The following is a 23,660-nucleotide window of genomic DNA, read 5'->3' as shown; positions in this document are numbered from 1 at the left end:
TTGAGGAGAGGCAGTGTCTGAGGCCTGCACTTATTTTGCCTACTTTTCATCCCTTATGCCCAGGGGTAGTGAGTGTTGCATGGGCCTAGTGTTTCTGAGGGGTGTCTTCTTGAATTTAAACACCATTGAGGCCATGGATGGGCTGGGATTGTGCAGATTTTATTGTTTTTTGTCGTTTTTTTGGGCCTGCTGGTGTGGCCCTTTGCCCAGGGGTGGTGAGTGTTGCATGGGCCTAGTCTTTCTGTGGGGTGTCTTCTTGAATTTAAACACCATTGAGGCCATGGATGGGCTGGGATTGTGCAGATTTTATTGTTTTTTGTCGTTTTTTTGGGCCTGCTGGTGTGGCCCTTTGCCCAGGGGTGGTGAGTGTTGCATGGGCCTAGTCTTTCTGTGGGGTGTCTTCTTGAATTTAAACATAATTGAGGCCATGGATGGGCTGGGATTGTGCTTATTTTATTGTTTTTTGTCGTTTTTGGGGGGCTGCTGGTGTGGCCTTTTGCTTGCCCAGGGGTGGTGGTGGTGCATGGACTGAGTGTGCCTGTGGTGTTGTCTCACTCTTTTTGATGTAAACATCATGGATGGCATTGGATTGTGGTGATTTCTGGCAGTTTTTCTGTTTTTTGGGGGTGTACTGTTGATGTGGACTGGCCATGTGGGTGGTGGTGGTGGCCATCTTGAGTGCTGGCTGGTACAGGCAACATGTGCTTGGGGTGTAAGGGGGCCATTTTGAGGAGAGGCAGTGTCTGAGGCCTGCACTTATTTTGCCTACTTTTCATCCCTTATGCCCAGGGGTAGTGAGTGTTGCATGGGCCTAGTGTTTCTGAGGGGTGTCTTCTTGAATTTAAACACCATTGAGGTCATGGATGGACTGGGAATGTGCAGATTTTATTGGTTTTTGTCGTTTTTTTGGGCCTGCTGGTGTGGCCCTTTGCCCAGGGGTGGTGAGTGTTGCATGGGCCTAGTCTTTCTGTGGGGTGTCTTCTTGAATTTAAACACCATTGAGGCCATGGATGGGCTGGGATTGTGCAGATTTTATTGTTTTTTGTCGTTTTTTTGGGCCTGCTGGTGTGGCCCTTTGCCCAGGGGTGGTGAGTGTTGCATGGGCCTAGTCTTTCTGTGGGGTGTCTTCTTGAATTTAAACATAATTGAGGCCATGGATGGGCTGGGATTGTGCAGATTTTATTGTTTTTTGTCGTTTTTTTGGGCCTGCTGGTGTGGCCCTTTGCCCAGGGGTGGTGAGTGTTGCATGGGCCTAGTCTTTCTGTGGGGTGTCTTCTTGAATTTAAACATAATTGAGGCCATGGATGGGCTGGGATTGTGCTTATTTTATAGTTTTTTGTCGTTTTTGGGGGGCTGCTGGTGTGGCCTTTTGCTTGCCCAGGGGTGGTGGTGGTGCATGGACTGAGTGTGCCTGTGGTGTTGTCTCACTCTCTTTGATGTAAACATCATGGATGGCATTGGATTGTGGTGATTTCTGGCTGTTTTTCTGTTTTTTGGGGGTGTACTGTTGATGTGGACTGGCCATGTGGGTGGTGGTGGTGGCCATCTTGAGTGCTGGCTGGTACAGGCAACATGTGCTTGGGGTGTAAGGGGGCCATTTTGAGGAGAGGCAGTGTCTGAGGCCTGCACTTATTTTGCCTACTTTTCATCCCTTATGCCCAGGGGTAGTGAGTGTTGCATACTTGCATGTCCCTAGTCTTTCTGTGGGGTGTCTTCAATGTAAACATCATGGATGGCATGGGATTGTGCTCATTTTTCTGTGTTTTGTCGATTTTTTGGGGTGTATAACTGAACTGATGTTCCTCTGTCTTCCATTGCTTTTAGGTGCACAAGAAGACTCAATAGAACCACCAGTGCCAGGAAGAAGTCCTGCAGCGGTGTGTGCAGCATAACGTCACGCGACGTCACGTCTGGACACAGAACCCTCTGCAACTCGTGCAACTGCTGCCTGCTGACCTGCTCTGAAGAAGATGGCCCCAAAAAAAGTAACCCGTAGCTCCTCTAGCAAGAAAGGTGCCAGTAAGGAGCAGAAGAAGCAAGTTACCAAGGACACTGGTGTGCCGCCCGCCCCTTTTTTTGTGAGTAAAAAAAAAAGTATGCCTGCAGCAGCTGCAGCGGGATCTGCTGGGGACCAAGCTGGCAGCAGCACCCCCGCTCCATTGGGCTCAGTGCCACCACCACCACCACGCCAACTTAAGTCCAAGCCCTTGAGTGCTGCAGAGGCAGCCAGTATACTTCTTCAATCACCATCGACCAGTGATGTTGGCTCATCGCAAGAAAGCAGCAGCAATGTCCCTCAATCAACACAGGTTGTTGTAGCTCATCTGACGAGTGTTGAACAACCACAGCGGCAACAACAATCACATGTGCAAGTACAAGCCCAAGTACATGTGGAAGGAGAGGCAGCGCAAGGAGATGCGCATGCAGAGGTGCATGGAGGGTCACAACAAGTGCCCACAATAGTTGTTCCTCCCGAAGTAGGGGCACATCAGGAAATCGACAATCAAGGCGAGGTATCATTTGAGGAAGCCACTCCTCCTGATGATCCTTCATTGTCTTCCACAACCCTAGCAAGGAAGAGATCAAGGGTGGTGTCTACATCCTCTTCAAGCACACCTCCTTCTGATGATACGGATCAAACTTGGGAACCAGCACCACAGCCGTCTGAGAGTGAGGCACACCATGATCCAACAAAGGTACTTAAGCGTAAAAGGAAGCTCGTCCAAAGTCTCAGACTTATGGAGTGTGATGAGGCTCAACAAGAAGTGGCGGATACTGCTGCTGATGAAGACTCTGCCAACGACGACCCAGTCATCATAAAGGTCACTGCAGCCCCAGCGGGCATGCAGCAAACAGACATTTTGACCCTAGCCCGAAGAGCTGCTGCGCGTGATGATGATGATGATGATGTTGTCGATGAGGAGGCAGTGGAAACACCACAATCATTGGAGTTAAGTAGTACACCAACTCGTCCCGCTTCCATATTTCTTTCTGGCAAGAAGAGACCTGCGTCAACCTCGACCTTAATTAGTGGCGGTGAAAGTGGAAAACGTACAAAAGTTGGCCAATCCAGATCCTCCACTTCATCTGGCATTAGCTTCATGACCACCACCACCACCAGTATCGCCGCCTCCTCCAGGTCCCACAGACACTTCAAGTCCCCAGTTTGGGACTTCTTTACTGTTTGTCCCAAAAATCCAAGGTTTGCCATTTGTACCCTTTGTAAGCTTGCAGTTAGTCGTGGTAAGCAAGGTAGCAACTATGGTACCGGCGGCCAGAGTGGTCATCTTGACAGAAAGCACGGTGTCCAATGGTTTGCGCACCTAGCTGCGATCAAGAAAGGCCAAAATCAAGGAAACGTTGATGTTTCATCTGATGTTGACGAGCAGGAAGAAGACGTGTCAAACACTTCCCTTACACCCAGTACCCCTCTCAGCAGCACACCCAATGTGAGGCACACTAAGAGTGTTGGAGCGAGTGAGACACCAACGCACAAAAGTTCACCAGCGAGCAAAATTGGGTCAACGAAGTCATTATCAGCCCGTAAATGCTTGGTCCAGGCCAACATTAGAACAATGCTTACTTCAGACGTGCCATATGAACGCAACCACCCACTGACGCGTCTGTATAACACTAAGCTGGCTAAAATGCTAGCTGTGGACCTTCTACCTTTTTCTTTTGTAGAAGCGGTAGGTTTTCTTGAATTAGTTGCAACGCTCTGCCCTAAATGGAAGGTTCCGAGCCGGTTCTATTTTGCCAGAGTTGCGGTTCCAGCACTACATGAAGATGTGCTGCAGGCGATTGGGGCAGCTTTGCAGAAGAGTGCTGTTCACACAATACATCTGACAACAGACATGTGGACCAGTGGCCCAGGCGATGATTACATGTGCATCACTGCACACTGGGTCTCTTTTTCAGGTGTTATAGCAAAGCTAAACGCAGGTGTTGACCCGGACCAAGTTTTCAAAGCTGCTCGGAAACATGCAACACTAGCCATGTTTGCCTTGGAGAAAAGTCACACAGCAGAAAACCTTTTGGAAGAGTTTGACAAAAAGGTGTTGTCAATGCTATCCCCCCTAAAACGCAAGATTGGTTATGTTTCCACGGATAATGGCGCCAATGTAGTTAAGGCCATGTCACAGGGTCACCATGTTAGAGTGCCGTGTTTGGCGCACTGTATCAACCTGGTAGTTCAAAAATTCTTGAGTGATAAAGAGAGTCCAGCGTTCGAGGTAATGGCCACCTGCCGCAAAATGTGCAACCATTTCAGCCATTCTTTTAAGGCCCGGAAGCATCTGCGGAGACTGCTACTTCAACGTGGAATGCCAGTGAAAGCACTCATCCAGGAGGTGGCAACACGTTGGAACTCAACCTTCTACATGCTTGAGCGTCTGCATGAGCAGTATACGGTACTCGATCACTATTTCTTGACAGAGGCTACATCTCAGAAGGAGGACCTGCGGATGAGTAAGGCGCAATGGGCCATAGTTAAAAGCCTGACAGACATGCTTCGTCCTTTTGAGTTCTTCACGCGTGCAGTCAGCCAGGAGGACTGTAATTTGGGAAAAGCTATCCCATTGTTGTGCATACTGGAGCACCAACTGATGGCGGTTTCTTCTGAGTTTGAAAAAGATGAAAAAAAAAAAAACCATTTCATTTTGTCTGAGAAATTATTACATCGCCTACGATGAACGTCTTAAAAACATCAACTCAGATCAGCATTACATTTGTGCTACTATTCTGGATCCACGCTACAAAAAGGCGCTGGCAGACAACGCATTCTTTCCTTTCGCTGATGCAGATGTTCAAAAGTACAAACATTGGTTAGCCTGGTCAGCCAAGAGGTTTGAAAAAGAACGGCAGGTTATTGAAGGAGAAGCCAGTACATCAGCATCAGCATCAGCAGGCCATCCGCAGTCACAAGAATCCACTTCTGCACCTGTGGCTGGGGCACAAGTGACCTCTCAGCCGTTAAAGACACCGGCAACTGGATCATCTGCACCACACACAATGACAACACTAACAGTGGCTGGGGAGGAGGATTGGCTAAGTTTGATGGGGTATGGTTCTCTAAAAAATGTCACAGGCACAGCAAAAAGTAAGCAAAGTGGAGGAACAGTTGATGACCTTGAGTCGATGGTGCAGGACTATCTGAATGACTCAACAGTGGTCTTTCTTAATGAGGAGCCATTGCAGTATTGGCATGGCAAAAAACAATTGTGGCCACAGCTCTACAACCTGGCTATAAACTATTTGTCTTGCCCACTCGCAAGTGTGTCTTCTGAACGTGTTTTCAGTGCTGCTGGTGGCATTGTAACTGCCAAACGGAGCCGCCTATCGCCCAAAAATGTGGAGCGGCTGACAATGATCAAGATGAATCAGCACCTCATACCACCAGATTACAAAGTGCGAGAAAGCACGCCACATGAAGACGATGAGGACAGCAACGTAGATGAGGGGATTTTTTCTCTGTTCGGTGCCACTGACCTCATCCAGCCTGAATTCGCAGAGTATGATGACGAAATCTTGTTCTTATTCCCTGACACCGAGCCCTGAAAATGAGACAATCAATCAAGAACTTTCTTTTTCGTCCTTATTCACTTTTATTCCTGTGTGCTTTGTGTCTCTCTTTCTTTGTTTTGCACAGTTAATTTAATTCAAACTTTAATCACCTAATCCCAAAAACAAGACCATCATCAGAACTGTCTTCACTTGTTTGCTTATTGATTTGAAGGTGCCGCAGTCTACATTCCTCAGGTTCACAAGTTCTGAAGAACATGCTCCTCTATCCTCCTCCTCCAGACTGCGATTTCCCTCCAAGCAGAGTGCTGGATTACGCACAATGAAGAAAGACTCAGCACTTGTGGGGGTGTTGTACTTCTTTGCGGGTGAGTTGACGGTTTTGGGCCCATTGCTGTGAAGCTCTAATAATGGACAAAAGTGTTTTGGACCAAATATGAGGTGGAAATTTCTTGCCGTTTTTGCTGACTTGCTTGCCTTTGAGGTGCTCTTTGGCGGGGTTCCGGGGGTTTGTGTGTAATTTTTGGTGTCTGTCGAAGCACTGCTGCGACAGTCTAATCTTGATTGCATTTGCTTTTCAGGAAATCCGTGGTGGAAAACAGGAGTTATGATGATTGATGATGACCTAGCTGCACAGCGCGTTACTTTGGACCGAAGGCCGAGAGATATTGTAAGTATGAGATTTAGCTTTTTCGCTGTTTGGGGGTGTTGTCGGGTGTTTTTTTGCGGGTGGGTTGGCGCCGGCGGGTCTTGCCTGGGGCATTCCTGGGAAGGTCTAATACCGGATACAAGTGTTTTGGACAAAATCCATAAGGAACAGCCTTTTTTTTGCCATTTCTTCAGACATCTTGCTCAATGTAGCCTTTTGGGGGGCTTCCTGCTGTTCGTGGGTGGGTTGCGGCCGGGGTCTCTGTCGAAGCACTGCTGCGACAGTCTAATCTTGATTGCATTTGCTTTTCAGGAAATCCGTGGTGGAAAACAGGAGTTATGATGATTGATGATGATGACGACCTAGCTGCACAGCGCCGCGTTTGGACCGAAGGCCGAGAGATATTGTAAGTATGAGATTTAGCTTTTTCGCTGTTTGGGGGTGTTGTCGGGTGTTTTTTTGCGGGTGGGTTGGCGCCGGCGGGTCTTGCCTGGGGCATTCCTGGGAAGGTCTAATACCGGATACAAGTGTTTTGGACAAAATCCATAAGGAACAGCCTTTTTTTTGCCATTTCTTCAGACATCTTGCTCAATGTAGCCTTTTGGGGGGCTTCCTGCTGTTCGTGGGTGGGTTGCGGCCGGGGTCTCTGTCGAAGCACTGCTGCGACAGTCTAATCTTGATTGCATTTGCTTTTCAGGAAATCCGTGGTGGAAAACAGGAGTTATGATGATTGATGATGATGACGACCTAGCTGCACAGCGCCGCGTTTGGACCGAAGGCTGAGAGACATTGTAAGTATGAGATTTAGCTTTTTCGCTGTTTGGTGGTGTTGTGTCGCGTGTTTTTTTGCGGGTGGGTTGGCGCCGGCGGGTCTTGCCTGGGGCATTCCTGGGAAGGTCTAATACCGGATACAAGTGTTTTGGACAAAATCCATAAGGAACAGCCTTTTTTTTGCCATTTCTTCAGACATCTTGCTCAATGTAGCGTTTTGGGGGGCTTCCTGCTGTTCGTGGGTGGGTTGCGGCCGGGGTCTCTGTCGAAGCACTGCTGCGACAGTCTAATCTTGATTGCATTTGCTTTTCAGGAAATCCGTGGTGGAAAACAGGAGTTATGATGATTGATGATGATGATGACGACCTAGCTGCACAGCGCCGCGTTTGGACCGAAGGCCGAGAGACATTGTAAGTATGAGATTTAGCTTTTTCGCTGTTTGGTGGTGTTGTGTCGGGTGTTTTTTTGCGGGTGGGTTGGCGGGTCTTGCCTGGGGCATTCCTGGGAAGGTCTAATACCGGCTAGAAGTTAGTTGGACAAAATCCATAAGGAAACACCAGTTTTGGCACTTTTTGTAAGTTAGGGTTCGTTAGGGTTAGCCCTAGCAGCAGGATTGCATGTGTTTAGGGGGGTTCTATTGCAACGCGGTTCTGTTGTTGTAGAGCACTGTTGGAGCGATGCTGGCTATGGATACTTTTGCTTGCAGGCAAGTGGTTTGAATACAATCCACGGTCTGTATTTGGGTCTACTGTTACTTTCAAAGTACGTTTTGTAACCATTTTTCTGCTAGGCATCGTTTTTGGAGATATGATTGGGTTCTTCTACATTTTTGCGACTGGCTTTAGTAAGGGTCTTGGTGGGAGCATTGCTGGGAAGGTCAAATTTTGTTCTAAAACACAGTAGTACACCCACCTTGAGGGGAAAGATCCGCTATAATATTTTGGCCATACTTATTGATCCTTAAAAAGGTGACTCAGACAGAGCACGCAATTCCAAAAATATTGTACTGTCTATTAGGGAAATCAAAGTGTGACTTTTTGAACCACACAGCGTACATACCTTTTATTTATTTATCAGTGGTATTGTAATAGCACTTCCTGTTTTCCGTTCAATAATTACAGGCCGGGTTTCAGTCAACATCCGCCAGGCAGGCAGTGGACAGGGTGTCTCTTCTGTCAGTGGTCACCACCACATTGATGGACGAAGCGTCAGCTGGAATGGAGGAGTGCCGCCAATAAGAGGAATTGTTTGCTGCATGCAACTTACTTACCAATTTCAACAGGACAACTCCAACAACATACGCAATACAGATACAGTATCCATTGTTGTCTTTTATTCTATGAGTGTGACTGCATGTGCTTACCTTTACTTTGTAACCAAAGATTGTCTGTAAACTCTGTATCTTCAATTATTGTTTGTCCATGCTCTGCTTTTTTTTTCTTCTCTCAACAAAACCTACCCAAAAAGAAACCCCCATTCCCATCCATTTTACAAACCCTAACCCTCTTCCCCCGGGCTGTGTTGTTTTGCTTGATGTCTGACTAAAATGACATCAATAATTCCACACACTTGATGGGGAGGATAAGGTGATAGCAGCAACAGGCTGGTGAAGGAATACGAGGATATCTTCTAGACTTACTCAGCTTCAGTACTATATCTTCTAGTAGTAGTAGCCAATGTCAAATAAATTCAACGCAAGTACTAGTTATACTTGCAATACTTTACCATTTGTTAGGCTACATTATGGCACTGTTCTAGTGTACTGTCACCTGCTATTTTCTCGATCGTACCGTAACCGTTGTAATGCTACAGTAAGGAGTACAAACACGGTTTCGTTTTCTTTTTTTCCATAGGCATGCAACTGCCACTGTGTCACACCACTAGTAACACCGCAATGAGGAAATGTCACCCGCCCAGGAATGACAACGTTAATCCCCATTTCACCTGGAGCCAGCCCTGGGCCTAGCCCTAATTTCTAACACAAATTACAGGTAAGATAAGCGTTTGGTGGGAGGTAGTATAATGGAGTATTATTTCGGAGTAGACAAGAGTTTGACGGTTGTACTACTAAAGTCCTACGACTGTTCAGGAAAACAAAGTTACTGTTACACCCCCGCCCCCCACCCACCAGACTGAAAAGCAGTAAAAAACAGGTATGGTCAGATAAAGTAGTTGAAAAATATATTTATTTATCCCTAACAAAATAATCTCCCTCACCCACCCTAACCCCAACGATTGTCTCTGAAACGTCCCAAAACGATCCCAACTCCCAAATCCCACCCCCCAAAAGTCTATAAAAAAAGGGCAAGGGACACTCCACTACTGGAGGGTGCTGGTGCTGGTGCATGATGCGGCATGGGCATCATACTCCTTGCGGAGGGTGGCAAGCTCGGAGCGGAGGCCCTTAACCAAGGTCTTATACCTCAGGACCTCCTGCTCCAGGTTGGACATGCGGACTCGTAGGCGGTGTTGGCGTTCCTTGCAGCTCCTGTGGGGGGCAGCTGGTGTTTCGGGTGCTTGGCGGTGGCGGTCGGCTTTCTTAGCCCGGCTCGGTCCCGCTGGTTTAGTCACGGAGGAGGATGCAGTGGTCACAGTCGAAGATGTTGCCCCGCTCGACTGCGTGTCCTCCTCCTCCTCCAGGGCCACCAGCCGCCGATACTCGGCGACTGTGGCCTCCAGCCTCCGTTGCCGGGCCAATCTAGCCTGCTCCCTCCTTGTTGTTGATTTGGAAGGAGCAACTATATGAAGAAAGAAAGACATAGTCTGTAACCAATGCTCCTTATTAATAACACAAAGTGATTGAGCCGAAAGTTGGGTCACAGAGTACAAGTAGCAAATTGAAAGCACAGTACATAACTATTGAGGACAGTATCTATGTAACCCTCCCACTTCTGCATCCTTGCTCTAACAGTAGTGGTAGTTTAATGAACTAATTCTACGACCACTATGGACTTCCATTACAGTCGACTATGACAGTACACCAGTCTTATTCTTCTTCTTCTCTCTTGTTTAGGGAAATGGGTACGTTATCTTATGCAAGCCGGCAGAATGACATGGACACAGCACAGTGAAGTTGCACCCGAGAAAAAAAGTTGCACACCATGATGATGGAGACAGACTTGCGTTACTGTACCGGTCCAGTACATGCAGGTGGTGAAGCTATTACTTTTCTATTACGGGTGGCACTGAGAATACTCTGTTACAAGGGCTACTGCTTAATTAATTTACCTTTCACCCTACAGTGCAAATGAGTACTAGAAAAGGAAACTGAAGAAGCTAACTAATTTGATTATCTATCACTTCACATGGGACGTATTTAATGACAGATGAGATGACTTTAGGTGCTTTGCTTAATATTGAGTGAACACAGTGATACACCCACACATGAATGACGTACTACAAGTAAACTAAAGTTATTAAGAGAGGTACGGAGTGTCCACCGTAATAACCAGATATATGCTGTGAATGCAAACGCAATACAAAGTACTGCTACTATTCATGGTAGTATTGGACACATTTACAATTTCTTTTCCTTGCCTTCCCTGCACTGGGACGGACGTGCGGGTGCGGTGGTACATGCTCTTCAAGGTAACACTTACTTCACCTGGCGACCATCTACTCTCTCTAGATACACATTTGCTATGTAAGAGTCAGAGAATACCATGCTCCAGGCATCCATTCATTCAAAGTATACGCACACATACAGTTTCTGTTTCACCCACCCAGGCTGCTGTCCTTCCACCCATCCTTGCTTCATCATTGACCCAGCCATGCACCATACCATATTCTTTCCTTCCCAGCCACCTCTGGGTCCAAGCAAACACATATCGTTCTTCTTTGCCAGCCATCATACAAGTTCGCGTCCCACTTACTTACACCCTTCTTTCGCTTTTCGTTCATCCCATCCATCACGTTCGTCTAAGAACTTATTGGGATTCTTCTCACCAAAAACTTCACAGCTAAGTCGAAGTACATTTCGAGGAGGCTACTACCTGGTTGATTTGTAATTGTAATACACCCGTGCAGAAAGCACACTATGCAGTCTTCAATCTCAATAAGTAAGGAATATATAGCTTACCTGTTTCCGCCACCACCGTTTGATCCCCCACAGGAACGGCCACCAGCTCTTCTACCGCCGCATCCTCCCCAGAGGCCTCCGAGTCCAAGTCCAACACATCAGCCACCTCCGCGCTGGCCCCGTCACCAGATGTTACACCTACAAAGTACATTTAAGAAAGTTAGAATACACCACTCACTACTATATAATATTTGGTCTAGGAGAAATGTTAAAAAAACAGAATACAATGTAATAATTTGTGACTGTCTACTCCATAGTAAAAATGTCCCATTTTCCAGGGAAGGCTGTTGTCTTGCTGCACTTTTATGCACAACTGATGAATGCTTGCTTTTGATTTTTAACACGCACCACTTTTTCTCCTAACAGACAGAAGCTTGACTCCTGAGTCCTAAGAACACGACCAGGATCAAGTTCAAAGTAGGTGAGAGTTCGGCTCGACCACAAGAAATGTGTCCAATTAATCGTCAGCACTAACCACTTTTCCGTTTACAGTTAAATAGTTTTATGACAAAGTAGATTTCAATAAATGTGTTTACTTTTAATAAAGCTTTTACACTTAAATAGACTCTGTGGTTTTTGTTCCTCTAGACTAGAGTGGATGAGCTAAAGGTTTTGGAATTTTTGCAAGCATGAGTGCCTCTGACACTTCTTGACTGTGCTGTGACTCCGTACTACTCTCTTGTCCTGCGTACGATAATCTAGAGATCATTGGGGATCTATAATCGGTGACTTCGGGAGCTGAATGACTCTGCCACACTATCTAGTCAGTAAGGAGACAGTGCATAGAGGTATTGCTGAATATAATGGGAGTCCAATGGAATTGCCAAATGTCCAATCTTAGTTAGCTACACAGACAGACTAATAAGAATAGTCTAGTAATACCACAGGGAGTCATCATATTCGAGGCAGGATAAGAATTTATATCCAGTCTACAAGAAGATCAAAGACGATTTAGAAAAAATCGAATGAGGAACGCTAGGAAAAAATAGGTACTGTTTAGTAAAATGTAAACTTACTGGGGCCAGCAAAGGAGCCCTCGCCTGCCCGATCCTGGCCTGCATCCTCAGCACCCTCCTCCTGTGTCCTCTTGCCCTTGGGGGGAGCTGATGTACAACATGAAAGAAAGAAAAACCATAAAACATGGATGAGATTTTTCAACCAAATCAAACATTTCAAAAGAACAATAACAACATATTTTGGAAAAATAGCAAATAGATAGACAACTATTCCACGGGATCTATCTCATGTGGTATACTACGTTATTCGTATTGCCTGATTTGCGGAACGTTGACTTAGAAAGTTCCTATGTAACTCAATAAACAGACTACTAAAGAGGTTTGCCTAGGCCTGGCACTGCAGGCAGTAGTGCACAACACGTGACAGACAAAGTCCATCCTGCTTGCAGATCAGTGAATACTCAAACTATCAATCCACCCGCCACCACCGCCACTATTTCTTCTGATAGCCATGTGACTGTCTAAAGGAAGGACACTGGACTTCAGTCTGTTGGGGCTGATTTATAAGTCCCTTGCGGAAGTTGCGGCTGATTTTCCTCCATTGTTGCGTGCCTTTTCTGACGCAGCGGCAGAACAAAAGACTCGCCATGGTGTTGGTGCGGCGTATATATTAAAAAAAAAAAACACATATGGGCATATGGGCGATGCATCACGTTGTAAAGCCCTGCGCCATCAGGGGGCGTTCCGGCGCAAGGGAGGGCGTACCTGCGCAGGAACGAATCCTAAAAGTGGCTGAGGGAAATCTACAAGATGTCAATCAGTCATTTTTATGACAATGATGCATGACTCAAACCCTGCGCGCTTGAAGCCGACGTACGGCTTGATGCAGCATTGGGGAGATAGGGTACCCCAGAGCATTGCTGGAGCTGCGCCATCGTTGGCACGCAACTCCAGCAATGCGCTGCCTTTACGGCACAGATGCGTAAGGCTTCTGTGACGTTTTGGGCCAATGGGTGGTGGTGGCATGGCACACAATTACTGCCGCATCCCTGCTACTTTGCAGGGATGCGCCGGTAATTGAAAATATGACCCTTACTGTCTAGCATTACGCAGTTCTTTTCTTTACAGTACACTGATACATAATTTCTCAGGCCAATGAAATGCTTCTGAACACAACATACAAAACAAAGAAGCATAGTAGCAAGCAAGGCTACTGAGAAGGAGAGCAGTGCACCTGAAAATGAAATGCATAGAAGATTTTGAAATATAATTTACCTCAATGTAATCGGCAGCATTATTGCTCTTGGTAAAGAACAAAGATTTGCAAATAACAGAGCAGGATAAAACAGAGTAGTAAATGTACTACTACTACTACTCACCAAGCCCGGGGACCTCTACGCCGAGCGCGTCCAGCAAGTCCCGCTCCCGGTCCATGACATCGGTCCAGCGGTGGGTGGCCTGGTTATATGTGCGCCGGACCCCAGAGATCTTGTACATGGCCCGGCACACCTTCTCCCACCGCTGGCGGCGCTCCCGGATGCCATAGCCGGTCGCGATCTTGCCGCCTCCCAGGATCGTCTTGGGGAGGCGGCGCTGGACATGGAAGATCAGTGCCGCCACTTCCTCCGCGCTAAAGATCTCCCTCGGGACCACTTGCTCCCCCCTTAAACGCCCGCACGGGAGCCGGGCACGGGGTGCGGGACCCTTCCCCTTCTCAGGGTGCTTCCCGGCTCCCTTTACCATGGTCTGGGCAGAAATAAACTTAAATGATAAAGAAGAAATAGAATAGTGAAGAAGAAAATAAAAGAGTTTAAAAAAGTAGTTTAAAAGTAACTAAAAGCTGCAGAAAACACAAAAATATAGAGCTAGAAAAATAGAGGGTTAGATAATAAGTAAAATTAGATCAAAAAAACTTCAAACAAGCAAAGGACGGCAGAGATTGAGAGAGGATAGAGAAAGCATGCCCAGAACCATAGCAATGAATGAGAAACAAGATGGCCGCGCCCGTTCACGACCGCGTGGGTAAGTTCGCGCGAGATTTTCCTTGCGAGTACGCGCGAACTTGTACTCGCGAGCAGCACACTTTGCGAGATTACACATAGCGGGCGGAAACGGAATTACGTCACGCCAACAAGATGGCCGCGCCCGTGTACGACCGATAGGGTAACTTGGCAAACGAATAGCTAGAAGCGCCTCGCGAACACGCGCAAGATCACGCGAACATACACGTCGCAACAAAAACAATTTTGTATTCGCACGTATTCGCGGCTTCCGAAATCGATCTCGCACGGATTCGCGCCCCAAATAACGCGCGAAATTGCAAAAAAAACGATTTTAGCTAAAATGAAAGCAATGAGCAGGTGCAAAAGTTCAAACTTAACATTAGTAACATTCAAGGTAGTGCTTCCTGATGGGCCCCTCCAGAGTTTGCAACAATTCTATGACCCTGCTATGACCCAAACAGCAGGCTCATAGAATAGCACCATAAAGGTCCTGTAAAAAAAAAATTTCACTGCAACAAAAAGCAAATTACAGATAAGGAAGGAAGCAGGTGCCAGCCAGACTGGAACTTTCAAAATTACTGACACATTAATGAAACACAAATTAATTGATGGCAGTTGAAGAAGGGCAGGTGTGCTAGCTTTTTTCAACCACCATAATCTACAGTAATAAATAAACCTAATAGGTGCCTGTGAGGATGTACTAGAGGGTGGCATGGGTGTCCCAGAGGGTGGCAGTGGTGAAACAGAGGGTGCTGTGAACCTGTGATGATAAACCAGACGTAGAAACAACATAGTCGCGGCCGTTGCAAGCCGAAAAGTAAGTTCGCAATTGCGAACTTGTCCCAAAATCGGCGCGAACACGCGCCAACACAAAAAACGGAAAAATCCGCAAGTCCGCTAGAGTTCGCGGATCTTCGCGGATTGCGAATCCGTAAATACGCAAGTTCGCGGATTGCCAATCCGCAAAATCCGCCCATGCTTACCTCTAACCAGCTACATACAATTGATCCGCTCTTCTAAATACCCATTTAGTACTTATGCAGTCTATGAATCCTACTGTCTGTCCCATGCACTTCTCCATTCACCCATCTAGCACTATTTATGTATCCTATCACACCACTAATACCTAAGCACTTATAAATTCAGCACGCACTTTCTTTGCAACACTGAAATTACTCCAGTTATTAGTCCTATACTTAAGAAAGGGTGTAGTCACTAACACAAGTGCAGGTACAATATTTTGTACACTATGCATGCACACCTCTAACCAGCTACAAACTATTGATACACTCTTCTATATACCCAGTTAGTACTTATGCAGTGTAGGAATCCTCCTGTTTGTCCCATGCATTTCTCCAATCCCCCATCCAGCACTATATACTTATCCTATTACTCCACCAATACCTAAGCACTTATAAATTCACTATACACTCTGTTTGTAATACTAAAAGTATTCTAGTTACTATTCATGGACTTATGGAATGGCCCAGCTACTAACACAAGTACTGCTATAATATTTTGTGCACTATCCAAGCAGACCTCTAACTAGCTACATACTATTGATACACTCTTCTAAATACCCAGTGAGTACTCATGCAGTGTAGGAACCGTCAAGTCTGTCCCATGCACTTCTTTAATCCCTTATCTACCACTATCTACTTATCCTATCACTCCACCAATACGTAGGCACTTATAAATGAAGTGTTCACTCTATTTGCAGCACTGTCATCATTCCAGGTACTAGTGGTATTCTTATAAAATAACCTAGGCACCAACACAAGTACACATAACATATTCTGTGCATAATCCCTACAAATCTCTAAGCAGATATATACTATTGGTCTACTCCATTAAATACTGAAGCAGTACCCATGCAGCGTAGGATACCTCCTGTCAGTCTCATGCAATTCTTCAATCACCCATCCAGCACTATATTCTTATTGTATCAGTCTGCCAATACCTAAGCACTTATGGGGCAGTTTTACAAGCACCCTGCGCCACTAGTATGTCACTCTTTGTAACATAGTGATGGCGACATGCACTCCTTCATATTTACAAGTAGAGAAAAACCCACCCTGCATGGTTTTTCCTCTCATTGTAAATACGACCCCTTCATACACAGAACTTTGAGTTGAAAGGGCGTTCCATAGGTGTTGCTGTGGGTGTTCCCACGCAACACCCATAGAACAAGACACATCTCCAGATTTATGAGAAATCGTAAATCTGAAGATGTGTTTGAATGCTGCGCCATCCTAGAGTTGGTGGAGCAAGGCGCAACGAGGAGAATTGTTTTAATTTAGCCTCTTTTTTCCTCTTTCAATGCATGCTGCATTCCACAGCATACATTGAAAGAGGAAAATGCCTTTACTGATTGTGTTTGTGCAGGAAGGTGTCCCTTCCTGCACAAAATCAATCTCCGCATGACACAGACATCCTTGCACCATGGTGCAAGGGTGCCTGTGTCACCGCATAGCTGCAGTTTGTGCAGCAGTGCAGAGGGTAGCACAGAGTTGCAACATATCCATGTACATATGTCACATCCCTGTGCTTTGGAAGTGCCACAGTGCAGTGCAGCTAAAGAGCTTGCAGTATCACTCTGCAGTACTTCCTCATAAATCTTCACTTATAAATTCACCACACACTACTAATGCATTCTTTCAGTCAATCATGCTGTATACATGTATTCAACCAAACTTGTTACCTTGAAATTATATTTCTTTCTTTAACCAGACAAGGTGGCTCTGATAAGAAGTTATTTTTCCTTTTTTATTGTTTTGAACAATTTTGTATTTTTTGGGGTGTTTTTTCAAAAAATTAACAAAAAAAAGAACAAATAAAACAGGAAACTTTTGAAATTACTTATCATTCCAAAAACAACAACAACGAAAATGAACAACGATGGTTGCTTTGCGCAGCACAAACTGCATCCACCGACTGCTCACCGAAGGATATAAGTTTCTTACACATCACACAGTGTTGCATGAGAAAGGCAAATTCTGGCCTAATGTCCATTGCAGGTGATCCTGAGGATGCTCCAGACGTACTTGCCGCAGCAGGTGAGGGGTTCAAAGCAGCTCGCCTCATTTCCTCCCGAGCAAGATTTAGAGGATGTGTGGTCCGGGGAGATGCTTGTACATAGAAGCAGTGGCACAAGAGTATTTTTTTTCACTGCCTCTTGACAGAACTCGGTCACAAATTTTGCACGTCACCTTTCTCGCATTTACTTTCTTCTCTCCAGGTTGAAAAGTGAAGAATCCCCACACAACAGATTCCAGCCTCTAATGACGTGGTGTTTCCTGCAAGAATTCTTCTTCAGAGATACTTCCTCCTGCTGCTGCTGCTGTCCAGTTGCCATTTATTTTGTTTGATATTTTTTGAAAAACAACCAAAGAAACAAGCAAAAAGGGTTCTTGTAGGAAAAGAGATGTCTCTCTAAAGATGCTCCAACAAGAATGATTAAAATGGGTGGGGTCCTTCAATAGGTCACATGGGATCTGCGCACTCTGCGCTCACAAAGCACGCACCCGACACGACTTCGCAAAAAATATATCTAAAAATAATATAATTTTATTATAAGTACAAATATATTATTTTTACGAATATCATAGATAATCTCTTACCCTAATATGTATATTAAAGACACATACATATCATTTTAGAACATAAATAAAATGTTGCGGGAGTCGCACACCCAGCGCGCCCTAGCACATATATGAGACCCGCCATCGCGCATTCCGTAATGCGCATGTTTTGCAAATGCGTGGGAGCAGGAGTCGCTGACTGGTCACATAACAATCGCGCACATCACGTAAGATTAAATGCTTATGATGTAACTGAAAAACACGCAGCCGTCGCACACCGTACGTAGATCCTTCACGACTTTTCTAAAATGGCGGCTAGAATCTGAGCACCCACCGTGATGTGTACTCTTTGGGTGCGCCACTCTGAAAAAAAATTGGAATAAAAAAAAAATATATACATATATTAAAATACAAAACTAAAACAACAAAAATAAAAAATATTTCAGTTTGAATGTTTTTTAAAAATGTATTTTGCAATTTTCAGAAAAATATTTAATGTTATTAATATATAAAATATTTATAAGTAAACAGTTACAAAAACTGTAGAAAATCAGTACAAAACAATAGGTATAACTAGTTCCAATGAAAAATTTGCATTTAAAAAATCTTTGAAATTTACTGAAAAAAACACAGGTTTCAGAGACGTTATAGTTAGAAATTAGCATTTAAAAAACCTTAGAAATTCACAGAAAAAAAACATAGGTTTCAGGGGTGTTATAGTTAGCTGGACATTTCACTCGTACAAAACCATAGAAATTCCTCCATTATAGTTAGTTCTGCTAACTATATCTTGCACACCCGCAACGCACTGCTGATGATATCACATATTACATCATTCATGACATGGTCAGTGACATCACTGATAACATCTCAAATGACATCACTGATGACATCCTCTATGTCATCATCCATGTGACAATCTGACACACCTCATCATACACTAGTATACCTTTCATCACTCACTATAAAATACAGAGTACCATATTTGAAACCATTGACACACCAATACCAGTTACTACATAACCACTGACTGATTCCTAAGTCTACTCACACAACTACCCATTCAACAACAGAATCACTTATACATGCAGTCACTAATTAATAGAACACTAATAAATGCACTTGTACACGTATATAGACATTGACACATCAGCAATCATCTTAGTCGGTTATGCAGTCATCCTACTCACTCATGAAAAAAATTTATCACACACATTTACTCACTTACACAATTATACACACAACACCTCATTTATTCAAACACATAGTAACTCATAGTTAATATGTTAAAAAATCACCATTACAATTATACACGCATTCATATAGTTACTCTCACAATCACTGACTCTTACATATACTTATTTATATACACCAACTCTCACATGCAATGCCTTTTACTTTTATACATTGTTGAAGATGTACAACTAAAACATATATTCACTCACCAACACACAAATAAATACACTCAGTCACCCAAACAACTGTTTCCACATGCACTCTTAAACCTATACACCTAGTCAATCAACCATTCACGCATCTATCAATAAAGGGACACACACCCCATCCAACCACACACAAATTCAGTGTCCCATACAAATACTCACCCAACTCATCAATAACTAATATACAAGCTCATGTAGTTAGTGACCAACTGATGCAGCATGTTATACAACAACAAAGAACGTGATGCACACATTCACATAGTTTAGTTACTAATCCATATATTAAGTGAGACATTTTTAATATTCACTTAAACAGACAGTCAGACAGCAACTAAATCCTCCATCCAGACAGTTATATATCCACTCAATCTACAATACAGATTGGTATATATATAGTACATATTTAAATTTCAAGCTAAACCACATTCACTGGATGATGTCATGAGTCACGTCATCTGTGATGTTATTTGAGATGTCATCAGTGATGTCACTGACCATGTCATAAATGATGGAATATGTGACATCATCAGCAGTGCATTGCTAAGGTTTTTTTAAATGCTAATTTCTAACTATAACGTCTCTGAAATCTATGGTTTTTTCAGTGAATTTCAAAGCTTTTTTAAATGATAATTTCTAACTATAATGTCTCGGAAACCTATGTTTTTTTCAGTGAATATATATATATATATATATATACATATATTCCATCACCAAAGTTTCCCTGCTTGAGAACGCCAAAACACAGTGGGAAGTATATCCTCTCTTTATTGCAGGTAAGTGTAAAGCAGCGCGTTACTTCCACCATGTCCAAATGCGCCAAACATGTTTAAGGCCAACCGCCCTTGATCACCGGTCTCAACACAGGCAACAACAGCTGCACAATTTAAAACGTTCTCTCCGCCCTTTTTCGACAATGCATTCTGGGCAACAGAGTTCTTTACCATAGTGGAATTCTTTTTCAAAAGGGATGGCAGCCGGTTCTGTGTCGCTATACTGTATTCCCCTTAGTGGGCTGGAATGGGGAAAAACCACAGCGTTCCACTTAATCACCACGCCTGCAACTGGCGGAACTTCCAACTCCACGAACCCTTTGTGCACGGGTCCGCGGCCAGCGAAGTATGCGGGGGGCATTCTCGCGACGAGGAGCGCCGCATTACATAGTCCATCACCAAAGTTTCCCTGCTTACATATATATTTACTTTAGAAACAATTAATAAACTATTAACTTTAATGTATTTTTAAATTGTATAAATATATGAAAATGTATAAATAAATATATATAAATATATATATATATATATATATATATATATATATATATATATATATATATATATATATATATGTACATACACCTACAACATAAAATCTAATAAAAAACTAACATTATATTATACATTAAAACATTAAAATATTTAATAGTCTTTAAACTCAAATTTTGTACTCCATTGAGTGCAATAGTAGGGAAAGTATTGGATAGCAAAGGGGTAAAAATAACTATTCCCACTCCAGTGAGTGCAACAGTAGTGAAAATGTTGGATAGTGAAGGGGTAAAAAATACTATTCCTACTCCACTGAGTGCAACAGTAATCTAACATTATATTATAAATTAAAGCATTAACATATTTAATAGTCTTTAAACTTAAACGTTGCACTCCATTGAATGCAACAGTAGGGAAAATGTTGGATAGCAAAAGGGTAAAACGAACTATTCCCACGCCAGTAAGTGCAACAATAGGGAAAACGTTGGTAAGAGAATCTGTAAAAAATACCATTCCCTCTCCACTGAGTGCAGCAGCAGACAAAGTGTTGGATAGTGGAGGGGTAAAAATTACTATTCCCAATCCAGTGAGTGCAACAGTAGGGAAAGTGTTGGATAGCAAAGGGGTAAAACTTAATATTTCCATTACAGTGAGTGCAACAGTAGGAAACATTTTGGATAGCAGATGGGTAAAAATTAATATTCCCACTCCAATGAGTGCAACAGTAGGAAAAGTGTTAGATAGCGGAGGGGTAAAAATTACTATTCCCACTCTAGTGAGTGCAACAGCAGAGAAAGTGTTAGATAGCAGAGGGGTAAACATTATTATTCCCATTGGAGTTGGTTCAAAATTAAAAAACAAACAAAATATGAACTACAACGCAAATGATTTTAAAAAACAAAAAAGAAAACATCTAAAAAATATTAAAAATGTACAAAAGATACAAACATATTATAATGTTTAAAAGATCTAACAAATACCTAGAAAGATTGTTTTTAAAATGTACAAACAAATAACTATTTTGAATAGAAATTATTTATAATCAAAAACATTAATTATTACATAATGGTCATCTGTTTTATTCCCTAACCTATATAACCATACAATTCACTACACACATCTAAATTTTCAAAAAATTGTACCTCCATATTTAACATAACTAATTATCAATTAAAGAAATATTATTAATTAAAACACGAATTAAAACAGATCACAATTGATTTACTCCCCAAACATTACTCTTATAAAACCAAAACCCACACACAAAATAAAAATAAACAATTACCATCAATATTTATGAATTGATGAATTAAAATTAATGATCAACTAATTAATAAATATTTAAACATAAATTACTTTCCATCCTGTACCCCAATAAACACCACAACCCACACCTAAAAATGATTACACAATTTCCATAACTCATTTTACGTTAGTAAATTATTATCTATTAAAATAAACTCATTAATTCATGAATTAATAAGAATTTACTTCCCACCTTTTACCACTATAATCCCCACAACTCACATCTTGAATGAATTACACAATTGTCATATTTAGCACTAATAAACCAACAATTATTAATAAATTATAAATACATTACTACCCACCCTATACCCCTATAACCCCACCAACCGCTCCTACAAAAATGACACAATTAACATAATTACTAATTAAATATTCAATAATAATTAACAACCAATTAATAAGTCATTAATAATAAATTAATTCCCACAATTAACACTATAAAGTGTAAATTAAATAAATATTAATAAATACAAAACATTAAGTCATTTATTATAATTAAATTACTTCCCACCCTCTTCCCCTATAAACCCACAACCCACTTCTAAGAAATGACACAATTAACATAATTACCTATTAATTAATAATCATTATTAACCAATTAATTATAAATGAATAATAAATTCCCGCAATTAACACTATAAAATCTCAATTAAATAAATACTAATAAATAAAAAATAATAATTAATTTATTATAAATAAATTACCTCCACCAAATTCCCCTATAAACCCACAACCCGCTATAGAACTAAAAAAGGCAAAATGTAATTAAAGTAAAATGAAAAACTTCAAAATATTTAACATATTTAAATAAATACTAATAAATAAAAAATAATAATTAATTTATTATAAATAAATTACCTCCACCAAATTCCCCTATAAACACACAACCCGCTATAGAACTAAAAAAGGCAAAATGTAATTAAAGTAAAATGAATAACTTCAAAATATTTAACACATATATTAAAAAAAAAGCAATACTTATACAAAAAATAGTTCACATACTTTTCAAATATATACTAAATACATAACACTAATTAAAACATCGATATTTTAAACAACTATATTTTTGCAAATTATATTAATCATTTTCAAAAACAAAATTTCTTACCTCCAAGTCGATATTCTTGACCACGATATTCTTGCTTTCGATATTTCTGCATCACAATATTTCCAACTCGATATTTGTATATGGCAACATTTCAAACTGGATATTCTCTCTGTGCACCCTGATTTTTATGGTTGACAAATGTGGTCCTAGCAAAGACAATTTGATACAAATTATTGTTTGTGTCCGGTACGACAGAGCATTTGTTACTGCCCAGTTGGGATGCATGCTTATTGCCAGTTCATGTATCAACAACAGGAGCATAAACCCATCAACCGCGTTGGGATTGGGGTAAACTATAGTAGAGACAAATAGGTATCCCAACTGGTATTATTCAGAAGACAATTAGTGAGGATATGAATACAACATTATCCACAAGGAAACAAGGAGACTCTGTATCATTTAGGTATGAGCCAAGGGCATCATTTATATGAATACATTTGGGGAAAAAAAGAAGAGATAGCAATTTACAGTTATTACAGCACTGTAAAAGACTATTGATAAAATTATGAACAACCCAAATTGCACGTGGTGCTCAAGGTGTGTGAGTGAAAAACCAAAGTAGCGACGCATGTGACAATGTAAACAGCGTGGGGGGCGCAATGTGACTGGTGCACAAATATACAGTGGTGAAGTGGTTTCAAGAGAATTCAGCAGTTATTATACTGGATCTCAGATTGTTCGGCTTAGTCACGAACTCGAAACCGCTCGCTTCATTCGAGTTCGTGACTAAGCCGAACAATCTGAGATCCAGTCTCCCGCTCTCCTGCTCACACTTAGATCTGAGCCCCCGGACCCCCGTCATCGGCGCAACTCTTTCGCCTATCCCGATCCAGTCTCCCGTCCTCCTAATCACATCACGATCAGAGCCTCCGGACCTCCGTTTTCAGCGCGACTTGCCCGCACTTTCTGAATTCGCCCCTCCCGGATCCTCCACACTGTCCACGGATCCGGAGTTCCGGTGTCTCGCCACCGCCTCGCACTG

The sequence above is a fragment of the Lissotriton helveticus genome, chromosome 4_1, assembly GCF_964261635.1.
Source record: "Lissotriton helveticus chromosome 4_1, aLisHel1.1, whole genome shotgun sequence".
NCBI classification, from domain to species: Eukaryota; Metazoa; Chordata; class Amphibia; order Caudata; family Salamandridae; genus Lissotriton; species Lissotriton helveticus.
This window is presented reverse-complemented; position numbering follows the sequence as displayed.